Source organism: Dermacentor variabilis, chromosome 9 (assembly GCF_050947875.1).
Source record: "Dermacentor variabilis isolate Ectoservices chromosome 9, ASM5094787v1, whole genome shotgun sequence".
Classification (NCBI taxonomy): domain Eukaryota; kingdom Metazoa; phylum Arthropoda; class Arachnida; order Ixodida; family Ixodidae; genus Dermacentor; species Dermacentor variabilis.
Genome location: NC_134576.1, coordinates 153,021,591 through 153,034,818, shown reverse-complemented (window position 1 = coordinate 153,034,818; position 13,228 = coordinate 153,021,591).

Below are 13,228 nucleotides of genomic sequence, written 5' to 3'. Positions count from 1 at the left end.
TCCTTGTCCCTTCGTTTAGCATTCCTCAAAATAAATGTAATAATGATGCTGGTGCTGTGTGCTGAAGAAAAAAAATTGCTGACAAAGCCCTTTCCGGGCGCCATGATGCGAGGTTTGTATTTTTTGGAGCACTCGAAAGGCTCGCGCCGTTCCTCAGGCTCTGGCTGTGCCATCGAGTTGTGTTTCTTGCATGGCGCCGGACACACGAGGCACTGGATACACGCTGTTTGCTTTGAAGGCCTCGCTTCGAGAAACGAAACCCTGGAGGCCACCAGCCCAGAGGTGAAACAGCGTTGGATGCTATCGCCAAGGGCACGGCACTCTTTGTGGGGGCGGGGCAGACGCCGAAGTCTGATGCCCTTTATCAGCATACGCTGCGGTATGAAGAAATTAACGCGCTTCTTGGAAGGACATTTTTTTGCTTTCAGCATGATGATATCCACGCGAGACAAGACAGAGAGTAGGTTGGGTGCCCACCGTCGCAGTTGTCTGCAGGGTTTTCATGCGCAGGTGAGATGGCCACTGAGAGTCGTGAGCGAATCTTTGACAAGCGAAGCAGCGGTGTCGGTTGGGCATGTACGGATAGACGTCTGTTTTGACGCAGCCTGTTTCAAGGTTCTGTGGCTGATGAGGCATTTCGTTGGGACTTCTTTATCACCTCCTCTAAGTTCAATTCTCTGTACGTTTGTCACATAGTGTTTTTTCTAGTCCTCAAGGAGCTCCGTTTTATTTAAATATAGAAACTCCACTTGTGAAATTACTTCTCGTGAGCCGTTCATTGATTGATGGCGGCTAACCGAGATTTCAGTGTTAACAAGTGCAACATGTTCAGGCAGTTTTGCATGCTGGTGTTTGTCGCGAATTTCAAGGAGATCCCCACTGGCCATTATCGTGACTTTTTAAACGCGACCAAGAGGTTCGGTGAGATAACTGGCTAGAAGAAAGGGTAGAAGTGTCGTGGCGGTCTTTTCATAAGTATTGATGTGAATCACGTGAAAATATGGGAAGGTTTCTTTTTGTTTGACAAAAGACTTGCGAAATTCATCGGTGCGCCCTCTTTTTTGAGAGAACGATCACTCAGTTGAGGAAATGAGCTCGAAGCCACAGAAATGTATATAATTCCGGCAGTGATGCCAGGCTCGCACCAACAAGGGGGCTCCACGAGACCGAAAGCAACGCCACCTGTACAACGCCGCTGTGTCCAGTGGCGTAGCCAGAAATTTCGTTCGGGGGGGGGGGGGGAGGGCTCACAATGCAGCTCGGACACTTCCTAAGAGGAAACATTAGGTTGGATGTTCCTATCTAAATACATGTAGAAGGAGAATTCGTTTTTCTCGGCGACCACTGCACCAAGTTTGATGAGGTTTGTTGCACTTAAAAGAAAAACTCTAATTGTAGTGAATTTTTCGTTCGAATTTTCGATTTAGGACGTTAATATTTGATTGAAAAGTGGTAAAATCGAAAATTTTCAGAAAACGACACAATGAAGTTTACAACTCTGTAAATCAGCAATGAAAATTGATATCACAATTCTGTGAATTGCACATAATAGTACATCTACAGCGGGCAAAATTGATGTTACACGTGAGCCTAAAAAAAATTAAGTATTATGGAAATACGACTTTTTCAGAACCCTTGTACATAGCATAACCAATTCACGTAAGATACAAAAAGACATATCGAATTTGTCGGCTTTGAATAGTGTAATGGATGCCGTTTACTCAACCGCGATATCTGTTCTTGATGCGGAGCTATTAATTTGTAAACTTCGTGCTTCTACTTTTTTAGAAGTTTCGAATTTTTCAAGATATTGTAAACAAAGTTCTGGCCCTAAATCGAAATTCCACTTGAAGACGCTAGAATTTAACTTACTCTCTCAAATGCAACACATTTCATTAAATGCGATTCAGGACTTATCTCAGAAAGCGTTTCTGCGTTTTACAAGTATCTGAATAGCCCGCGGCGGAGTTGGGCCCGAGCTAAAGCTTCCTCTTAAACAATTTGCCTAGGGAACAAATACATGAATAATAACTGCATTGCCATTGCCAAAGATGCTGCAAACGAATTCTTGAACTCTACGCACTGTCAATACAAGTAAAATATGTATTTTTTCATTAAATATTATAATCGTATGTGCCAAGAATTGTGCCCAACATAATTGATGTCAATGCTTCCACGTTTTTTGTCTATTTAGTAAGTAAAGAAAATGTCACACGAACTTTAGAACTACATCAGTTCGAAACCAGCAAAGCAGTGCATGCCGTTGATATGAAAAATTTAAAGGCCATGAAATGAACAAGTTGAGGACAAATATGTTAATGAAACTTTGTCATTCAAGATCCTTGTTTACATTCTTGTACATATGCAACGGCCAGTGAAAAATCTCAATGACGCTGTCATTTGTTCCATTGTATTACGCAGGAGCAGCTGTCACCGGTCGTGTATCGTGTGCAGTTGCACCTAAATTATAGTCGCAAAAGAGAGCACGTATGTATGTATGAGTGGGCCCGGCAGCAAGCTAGCGATGGGCCGTGCTAACGTTCCACGCTTCTTCCTTGTGCAGTTCCTCGGACTTTGGAGCTTGCAGCTTCTGGAGCCTTCCAGCTTTCGTGCCCCGTGCCCAGGGTCTGTCGCCGGGTTAGGTCCAGGCGCAAGACTTCCGATCTACGGGCGTATTGCGGCGGATCCAGTGGAGCCGTGCTGGGCTTCAAATCACCGGCTCACCAACAGCACATCGCGGTCCGCGCACTTTATACACGGCCACCGACTATATCTGCAAGCATCGTGGCATTCACTGAGTCATCTAAACACCGGAACCACCCCTGTGCATTCTGCGCATGCGTGGAATTTTGTTAAAAAGCTGCGCCCGAGCAACGCGCCCTTCAGTGGGCCCGGCAGCAAGCTAGCGATGGGCCGTGCTAACGTTCCACGCTTCTTCCTTGTGCAGGTAACGAACTCTTATTGCCTTTACGCAAAACCTAGTAGCCACCGTGCACTTGTAGTGCTGCCGGGCCCACGGCGCTTTTGTTCCATTGTGTGTGATTGTGCGCATATGCTGTTCAAACTTCTCATGCTAGCTGGTGATATCGAATCTAACCCCGGCCCCGACAAAGAGATTCTTAATGTATTGAAAGAACTGCAATCTGGACAGACGGTAATGCTTGAACAGCTAAAGTCTATTGAAAAAAAACTAGTTGATCATGATAAGACGTTCTGTGAAATTAAAACACGGCTAGACAAAATTGAGACAGCTTGTGCTGGTATCGATGACATGCAAATTGAATTAGGCAGACTACATGAGATAAGCACTGAAAATACGGCACAGATAGGTGTACTGTCTGCCCGGATAAACGATGCTGAAAATAGATCTAGAAGAAATAACCTTGTTTTTTACAGTATCGCCGATAAACCTAAAGAATCATGGTCTGATTCTGAGAAAATTATTATTGCACATTGTAGACAGCATTTAGATGTACAAATAGAGCCGCGTGATATTGAACGTGCACATCGCATTGGGTCGTTCCAAACTGGAAAGTCCAGGCCTATAATTGTGAGGTTCGCTCACTTTAAAAGCAAAGATCTTGTCCTTTCTTCCGCTCGTAAGTTCAAAGGTACGTGCTATGCCGTTGCACAAGATCTCGCCCCAAGCACGCGCCTTGTCCAGAAACGCCTCATCGAGTTTGGAAGGGCCCGTAAACTGCGGTTCAAGTTGCGACATGAAAAGCTTATAGTAGGTGAAAAAACCTACTACTTCGACCACACTACTAACCAGGTCATTGAGGAACGCCTTTAGCCATCATTGAGACCAAAATGTACACCGCAACCACAGAACTGTCAGCCTTTATCATTCCTGCTCGCTAACATTCGAAGTGTTGTTCCCAAGCGTGATGCCCTGTGCAGTCTAATAGGCTCATCTTCTTGCGATGTCTTACTACTAACAGAAACATGGCTTAACACATCAATCGATGATACCGAAATTCTCCCTTACCTCTCGCATTTTGACATTTTTCGGAAAGATAGACCCAATAACTCGCGCGGTGGGGGTGTATTAATCGCCACTAAACGTAACCTACATTGTTCACTTGTAAACCTCTCTTCACAACTGGAAATGATTTGGATCCGATGCATTGCTACACACCCGCACATTCTGGTTGGTATTTGCTATCGGTCCCCTAGTACCGACAGTTCTTTCACGCCTTCACTTCATGAAGCCTTAAATACGTTAACTAAAACATATCCTAACAGTCCTGTCCTTCTGTTTGGCGATTTTAATTTTCCAACTATTGATTGGTCCGATCCTGCCTCTACATTATCTAAAACCAGCCCCGGTAGTGACTTCTTAAACACGTGTATGACATTCGGCTTAACGCAGCTCGTCACTGACTCAACACGCGTCACTGCTCACTCGTCCAACATTTTAGATCTTGTATTAACAACTCACCCTGATAACTTTACCCCTGTCACCTTATTGCGCGGTTTGAGCGACCACCTGACAGTACATGTTTCGTTTCGTTGCCATGTACTGAAGAAACAAAAAAATCGGAAAAGACTTACACTCTATGATAAAGGGGACTATGTCAGCATGAACCGAGAATTATCTGAGTACTTCGATACGTTCGCCGCTAACTTTCAACTAAATTCTCTCGAGTCGAACTGGCTGCTTTTCAAATCAGAGGTGCATCGCCTTATACGTCTTTACATCCCCACCATTACAATAACAGAAAGAACAACATCACCATGGTTTAATGTATCTCTCAAACGACTAAACAATAAGAAGAAACGGTTGTTTCGACAAGCCAAACGATCTAATTCTTCTTGCACATGGCAGAAGTATTACGCAGTCGAGAAAGAATATGACAAGTTAACCTCTCAAACTAAACACAAGTTTCTTTCTACCACTTTACCAGCTATGCTACAAACTAACCCGCAGCGATTTTGGAAAACTATTAATCCTAATCAGCGGAATGAGATATCACTTATCAATAGCTCCGGACTCCCGATCCCTGAGACTGAGGCTGCGGATCTTCTTAACAGAACATTTAGTTCAGTTTTTACTAATGAATTACTTGATGGCTTGCCCGATCCACCATACTTCGCATATCCGCTCATGCAAAATATCACATTCGATCCCATCGGCATTGTCAAAGTAATTGAATCATTGAAGAACTCGTCATCTACAGCAGTAGACGGTATCAATGCCAAAGTTCTAAAAAATACTAAACATGTGTGTAGCCTGTTTTTATCACTCATATTCCAGGAATCGCTTAACAGCGCTTCAATTCCACATGACTGGCAGGTGGGCAAGGTCATCCCAGTCTTCAAGAAAGGAAGCCGATCATCACCGAGTAACTACCGCCCTATTTCCATAACAAGCGTGTCTTGTAAAATAATGGAACACATTTTATACTCGCATATTGCTAACTTCCTAACATCCGTCAATTTTTTCCACCCAAGTCAACACGGTTTCCGCAAAAATTATTCCTGTGACACTCAACTTGCTCTTTTCTTGCACGACTTACATTTAAACCTAGATCGTAACATCCCGACTGACACAATATTTTTAGATTTCGAAAAAGCATTCGATAAGGTCCCTCATGGTCGTCTCTTAATAAAGTTATCGCGTCTTAACATTCATCCTTGTGTTCTAAGCTGGATTCGAGGGTTTTTAACTAACCGAGAGCAATTCGTATACGCTAACTCACACTCTTCATCCTTAACACCCGTGCTTTCAGGCGTACCTCAAGGTACCGTACTTGGTCCCCTCCTTTTCTTAATATACATCAATGACCTACCTTGTAATATTTCTTCTCATATCCGACTCTTCGCTGATGATTGTGTGGTTTACCGAGCAGTTACTAACCCCAGCGACCATTTGGCGTTACAAAATGACCTATCGCGCATACAAAACTGGTGTACCACTTGGCTCATGTCATTAAATGTTGCTAAAACCGTGTTAATGTCTATTCATCGTCGCCGTAACTACGTTACCCCTAATTATAGCATCAATAACACGCAGATTGCAACAACGGATTCATTCAAATATCTTGGTGTGTACATCTCGCGTGACTTAACTTGGACCTGTCATGTTAACCACATAATAAACTCTGCTAATCGTACTCTAGGTTATCTACGCCGTAACCTCTTCCTCGCTCCTCCCTCTATTAAACAACTTGCTTTTCTAACCTTTGTGCGGCCTAAGCTTGAGTATGCCGAAGCTATTTTTGACCCCCACCACAATAACCTTATTAAAGCCCTCGAGTCGGTTCAGAACCGCGCGACACGATTTATCCTGTCAACTTATTCATACAATACAAGCATCTCGGCACTAAAAGCCCAAATAAACCTACCCTCTCTAGCCTCACGCCGTAGAATAGCCCGTCTTAATCTTTTTCATAAATTCTTTCATTCCTTGCCTTTTGACAACCCATACATAAAAAGAGCACATCGCATTGCCCGCACCAGTCACTCTAATACAGTATATCCCCCACAAGCCCATACCGTTACTTTTCAGCAATCATTTTTTCTGCGCACAACACGAGACTGGAATGGCCTGCCCGCCGAAGTTGCCACTATCATCGACCCACTTGCATTCAAGCGACTCATCGGAAATATCCCTTTGTAATTTGTAGTATCTCTTTGTCACTAACTCCCCACTCCCTCATGTAATGTCTCAACAGAGACCTTTGAGGAAATGAATGAATGAATGAATGAATAAATGAATAAAACCAGGAGTTCTGCAGAAAATACGAGGGCGTGTCAAATGAAAGTGAGCCACTGCGAATATATGACAAACGGGGTACTTTATTTAAAAGTAGCCTCCATGAGCATTTAGACATTTGTCCCATTGACTAACGAGTCGCGTAATTCCCGTTTCATAAAGCTCCTTGGGTTGTTGCTTCAAAACGTCTGCAACTGACTTTCACGTCATCGCCCGAGACGAATCTGGTTCGCTTGAGCTGTTTTTTCGGTTGCCCCAAAATGTGGAAGTCGCAAGGCGACAGGTCTGAACTGTATGGCGGATGTTGCAGCGTTTCCCGCTTGAACTTTGCCAGTTTTGTATTAACCACATCAGCGACGTGGGGACGGGCATTGTCGTTGAACAAGAAGACCCCATTCGTCAATTTCTCGCGTAGTTTGTTCTTGATTGCGACACGCAGCCGATCTGGCGTTACACAATATCGGAAACGATTGATAGTCTCTCCAGGTTTAGCAAATTCGATCAGTAATGGCAACACCTTTCCGGCGGAAATGACGGTCTTTGTTTTCTTTGAGGGTGGTGAATTCGAATGTTTCCATTGTAAGCTCTGCCACCGTGTTTGAGGCTCGTAATAGTGGCATAATGGTTCGTTCCCGATCACAATTGCATACAAGAAATCGTCACCCTCATTCTGATACCGGATCAGATGAGTGAAGGCAGCGCTGAACTTCTCCGTCCTCTGGCGGTGGTTCAATATATTTGGCATCCATTGCGCACACAAGCGCCGATAACCGACATGTTCATGAATTACGGCGTGAACCGAACCGTGACTGATGTTCACACGCTCTGCCAATTCATCGATGCTTATCCTCCGTTCTTGTGTCATCAGCTCATGAACCTTTAATATTTTGTTAGGGGGGATTGCACGATGACTTTGGTCCGCTCCGCGATCGTCTTTGCAACTTTCACGTCCTTCTTTGAACCGTTTGTTCTAACGCTTCCCAGTGGCCAATGAAATGCAATGTAATATGTACACGGCAGCCATACGGTGACTAATTTCTTTTTGGGAAGCACCTTCAGCTGTCAAAAACCTCACGGCACCACTCTGCTCAACTTCTGGAGCGTCCATTACGCCACGCAACCACGTTCAACCCCGTGTATGAGCGCATTAAAGAACATTTATCCTCACACCTGCGTGTCACTTTTGTAAATGAGAGATGGCTGTGTGCTACGCGCAGGCTTGCAGATAATAAACAGAACCATAATTGCGCAGGGTGGGTAGGCTCACTCTCATTTGACTCGCCCTCGTACACTGGATATGCGAAGATATAATGGAATGTACAAATGCGAAGATACAGCTTTATAAAGTGCAAGAAAGTGCCACTGGAAACAAAGTTCACTGCACGCATGCACAAAACCTCGCAACAATATATCTAAACATACGTATAAGTCTCCAATAAATCTACGTATCTAAGAAAAAGGCACGGTATATAATGGGTCAAACAAGGCAAATAAACATGTTGCGCAATCACAGATTCACAGAATCCTGGATCCCGCCCCATTCCATCCACTGCCCCCGATGTATCGAGCGCGACGGAAGGGGGCGCGCTTGCTCCCCGCTTTTCTCCTTCGTGCACACAAGATTGAGCCACCAACGTCGGCTCACCCATTTAGCATGCAGTATGCGACGCGCGGTCACGGTGTTATCGCCGTTGGACTTTATGCGGAACATGACGGCGACGGAAGGAATGCGCCTAGAGTGTCCATATAATTGCTATCGCAATAATATAATAAGAGTATCCAGCAGCTGAAGCGTCCCATGGCCCATTGATTTCCGCAAAAGAAGTAACAAAATAGAACTTTCACCATGCAAGAATTCGCTGCGCCGCAACAACGTTTTCTTTTCCTTTTGTGGGCGGGGGCACCGTAATCAAAAAAGACGCAAAGTATGTTGGTCACAATCGAATGCCTACTTTGGGCAACTAATGTGGCTAACTAACCATGCGCATACTGCTCGGTATCCTACACCGGCGAGACAAGGGTTTCTGCAGAGGTTGCGTTCAAGCGAACGCGGTGCAATCCGTCGAGTCCCCACAGTGATGGCGGCGAGCGACCATTGTTTCTTTTTCTCGTCTGCTAGCTAGAAAGCGTCCAAAACTATGCCACGCGAAAATGCATTCGGCCAGAGAAAACCAAACGCTCACCGAAGTGCGCCGCGCGGTGGTCGGGGCAACACGAGAAAACGCATGCGTTCTGGCTGGCTCTGGCAGCCCGCGTGTAGGGGAGCAATAAAAAAAATTGAAGAGGCTCAATGTGTACTCGCGATTTAAAGACAAAATAGAAAAAATAAATAAGAACGTAGTTATCTTGGCTGGCTTTAGTGTCTTCACTGGATGCTTTGGCACAAGTGAAAAAAAATGTTGATATTTTTTGTGACACGACGGCACGAATGAACCACCACAACGCTTTGTCTCATCAGGCCTCACTGCGGGCTTTGTCAACTTGTCTGATAGTGCGTTGATTTGGCTTGTCTCGTTGTATGGCCCAATGTACGACTTTGGAAAAGTTAATGAACCTTTGGCATCAAATATTTATGGAACATTAAATTACAAATTTCCGCAATTGAAAATCTAAAGCACACGTTAGGAAGTGTCAATGCACCTTTCACATCAAATGTTTATGAGAACTTTATACCCATAAAGTTCCGGAATTGACACCCATGCGCTCCGTAGATTCCATGATAGAGTGTAAATTCCGCGGCCTCCGCGAGATGCCGCGGCGATCCCCTTCGCCATAAAAACTTCTTGAAACTTTGTGCACGGATGGGGCTGCTTGCGTTATGTGACTCCCGGTGCATTGGCGTTGCCGTGAAATCCAGCCCGAGTTCGCAATTTTCGCGGTGAAATGGCTTTTCGAGCATGAAAAAGATGTTCTAGACAAAATCCAGAATGATTTCCCGCGCCGGGGTTGCTTTGGTCGGTGGTGCATGGACAGCACGAAAAAATTTCGAGGGGTGCTGAAGCCCCATAAGCCCCACCCCTGGCTACGCCCCTGGCTGTGTCCTTATAACCAAGGTAGAATAGATTTCACCAGACTTGCCACATGGAAAAAATGGAAGGAAATGAACAGAGCAAAGTAAAGATTTGAAGTGACAGGAGAAAGACGAAGATCGGAGAAATAGACAGGGAAAGGCTAGCGCCGATTTCCCTCGGGTGGGTCAGTCCGAGGATGCCATCTGCGTGAAGCTAAATGGTTGTGTTGCCTCCGCTGAAAGGCCTTAAAGCCCAACCACTCAGCGTAGATTCAAACCCTAGGATATCCTTTTCTCCAGAGACGGCTAAGCCGCACACGCTTAAACATACGAGGGCCGGACCCCCATGTGCCCGGTTCCGCAAACATCTGCGCACGCAGGCGCCCCTGCGGGGTGCCAATACAGTTCATTACCAGTCGTGTTTTGCGACAACGTCTGTGTGTTCATGCGCTCGTTGCAGCGCCGCAGACGTGTGAATTCGGGTCGTTAAGGAACCTGCTCGCGGGCCGTACATACGCTGTGCAGTCCTGTTCCAAACGAACTCTCAGGCGGGAAAATCTAATGGAGCCGCGCACAGTGTATATATCGTTCAGACGGGAAAGAATTATGGCTACAAAAAAAGGAAAGAAAACTAAGCAGATCCAACACACATGTTGCCGTCAATGTGAAGTGAATCTTTCACGAAGCAGGCAAGTAAATGCTACAAAACTGAATGCTTGTCTTCATTTTCCTCCTATGCGACCAGTAATTTCATACAATGTTTATGCACTAGCTATGTACCGTTCACAAGCTATGCCGAAATTCAAGCCACCCTCTACCGCACGCTGTGAGACGCCGACGCAGTGACGGCACGGACGAAGGTGTGGCTTTGGGTTTGTCGACGGAAGAATGGCGATTTGGCGAGCTGTGCACGTAGAGCGAAGCATGACGCAACAGACAGATTTGGTAATGCTTACTATTAAAGGGAAGCTGAAGAGTTTTCCAGAAAAAATGAGTGAAGAGCTGTACGTAATGGTTTTCAACCCTCCGAATTCGAATATCGCATCGAAATTGAGCGAAAGATAGTGCAAGCAGATTTTGTTTCGACGAAAAGTGCAGCAGCAGACTCAGGCAGCTCGCGCGACTCGTTTCCGCCTGTAATTGGTAGGGAGCCTCGTGACGTCAACATTGGTGTTCGGACCGTCCGGACCGGCCGCTGCCGCCACTGTTAGGGTTGGCGTCGGACACCACAGGCGATACGTCATCCCCCTACCCTCTACTTGGTCGGAGCCCATGGGCGACAGGTCATTCACCCTACCTACTACTAGGCTGGAGCCCACGGGCGACAAGTCGCTCCCCCTACCCTCTACTTGGTCGGAGCCCACGGGCGACAGGTCATTCACCCTACCTTCTACTAGGCCGGAGCCCACTGGTGACAGGTCGTTCCCCCTACCTTCTACTAGGCCGTAGCCCACGGGCGACAGGTCATTTACCCGACCTTCTCCCGGATTCGTCGAAAAGAGGATCGACTTCTCCTGCCCGTGCTCGGTAATGCAGGAGGAGGGGCCCTCTCTCTGTGCCTGTCACGTGTCATCGACGGAAGCAAGATCCCGCCCACACTTGTAGAGAGCCTATTTAAGGGGCTCCGAAATGTACTTTTGAGATACTTCATACTTCATGCTTTTCTTATTTTCTTTCAAGTACCTTTGACTAAACCGTGCAAGTTTCGCACTAGCAAATCGTCTCGCCCCTGCTTGGTCGCCATGATCTACCGGATGCCTGCAGCCCACCGACAACGCCACACTACCCAATAAGTAATGTCGGTCGAGCTTCGATAGGCAGGCGCCGCTACTTCTCGGCAGCAGTACGGTACGCTACCCTGGAGTATGCAACACCACACATGAAGCACGGTGCAAGACGGTTTGACGCTGTGGTTTGGTGAGACGGTAATGGTAAATTTCGAGAGCTCGCGTTTCTCTGAGGAGTTCGGCGTTGCTCCATACATGTATACGTAGCCGGCCTCTCCAAGGAGCAAAAGATGCTGGTAGCAAGCGGTACTTCCGACGCGAACGAAAGTGAAGTGTTAGCCTCTCCTCGTGTTAGAAATGTTCTTTGGTGAGTATGTTTTTTGCAAAGCTGTATTCAGCGATCCAGTGAGTTCGTTTCCGGGCAAACAACTGCACTGTTATGTTCCTGCATGCCTCCTCGTGGAACGTAAGGAGGGATGCGATCGTCGGCATTTGTGCGCTGCCCCAAAGCTGTTGGTAATCTACACAGACGGTTTACATGCGGGAAAACTTTTCCGGCTCTTGTAGGACGTGTAGTGGCCTTCATCAGCGTGCCATCCGCACGCTACTCGTAACCGGAGTCGTAAAGGCGAGGAATTCCGTCGGCTACGCGAGACAGCCGGTTTCTCTCTGTGCGCGAGGGGGAGCGCAGCGTCCTGGCGTGCGCCGGCTTTCAAACACATGAAAACCTTACACTTGCACTGCATTATCGTAGCTACATGTTGGCTGTTTGACAACATACGTGCGAATAGAAAATCAACGGCGGTTTTCGACCAAACCTGCGTCACGGGTGGGAGATGAACATGTACCTTCCGTTCAGCGTGCTAACACGAAGGAGCTAGCAATAAATCAAAATCCAGGCTCGGACGAGTTCGTGTATTCATAAGGCCTTCGTCTTGTCTTGCGGGGAGTAATGGAACATCGTCGCGGCCGCTGGTGTTCGCGCAACCTTAGGCTGCACAGAACGCCGGCATGATCGACCCACCACTTCAACTGATGCTGCGCACGTCAACTACCACTCTACATGCACACAAACAAAGGAAGGCAGGCTCGAACGAGACAGATTATGACGGCACGCACGCAGAAACAAGCGCGGTCTGGCACGGTCGCGGAGACTGCGAAGGAGCGGAACACCAGTGCCAAGGTCGATTCAAATAGGTCGCGAAGCTTCGGGCGAAAAGCGGTTCAGTACAGATTGTCACCGACATCAGCATGGGGGTTATGGGAGCGGCGATTGAAGCGCGACTATGTTTGGAGGGAACAAACATTTGGAAAGAAAAACGCGTTTTTGAATTCAAACGAAACACAGTTAGATTCATTCAACGAAAATAAAATTCCTAGTCATCTTTATATATTCGTGACGAGATAAGAAAACACAAGTTTAATTTTATTATTATTAATAAATGCATTTCTTTTCAGCGCCCATCGCTACAGGGGGCGTTGACGCCACTATCACTCGCAATGCAATGTACGTCTTGAAATGGGCAGAAAGGCGCACTCGTAAAGTTCACCTGTTAAAATACGCCCCCCTCACAGTTTGTGTTTTCTTGCTTGTCGAAGTTTGTCTGAATTTGGTGACGCGGGTAGCTTCATTGCTTCTTAATCTGTTTAGTTAAAAGGAGTGGGTTACGACCGCCAGATGATTGTGTAGTTGTTTTCGTGAGACTGCGCTGGCCGACGGGCTTGGCATCTGACAATTGGATCAGCACTCTACACCAAAAGCTTTCGTCGGCC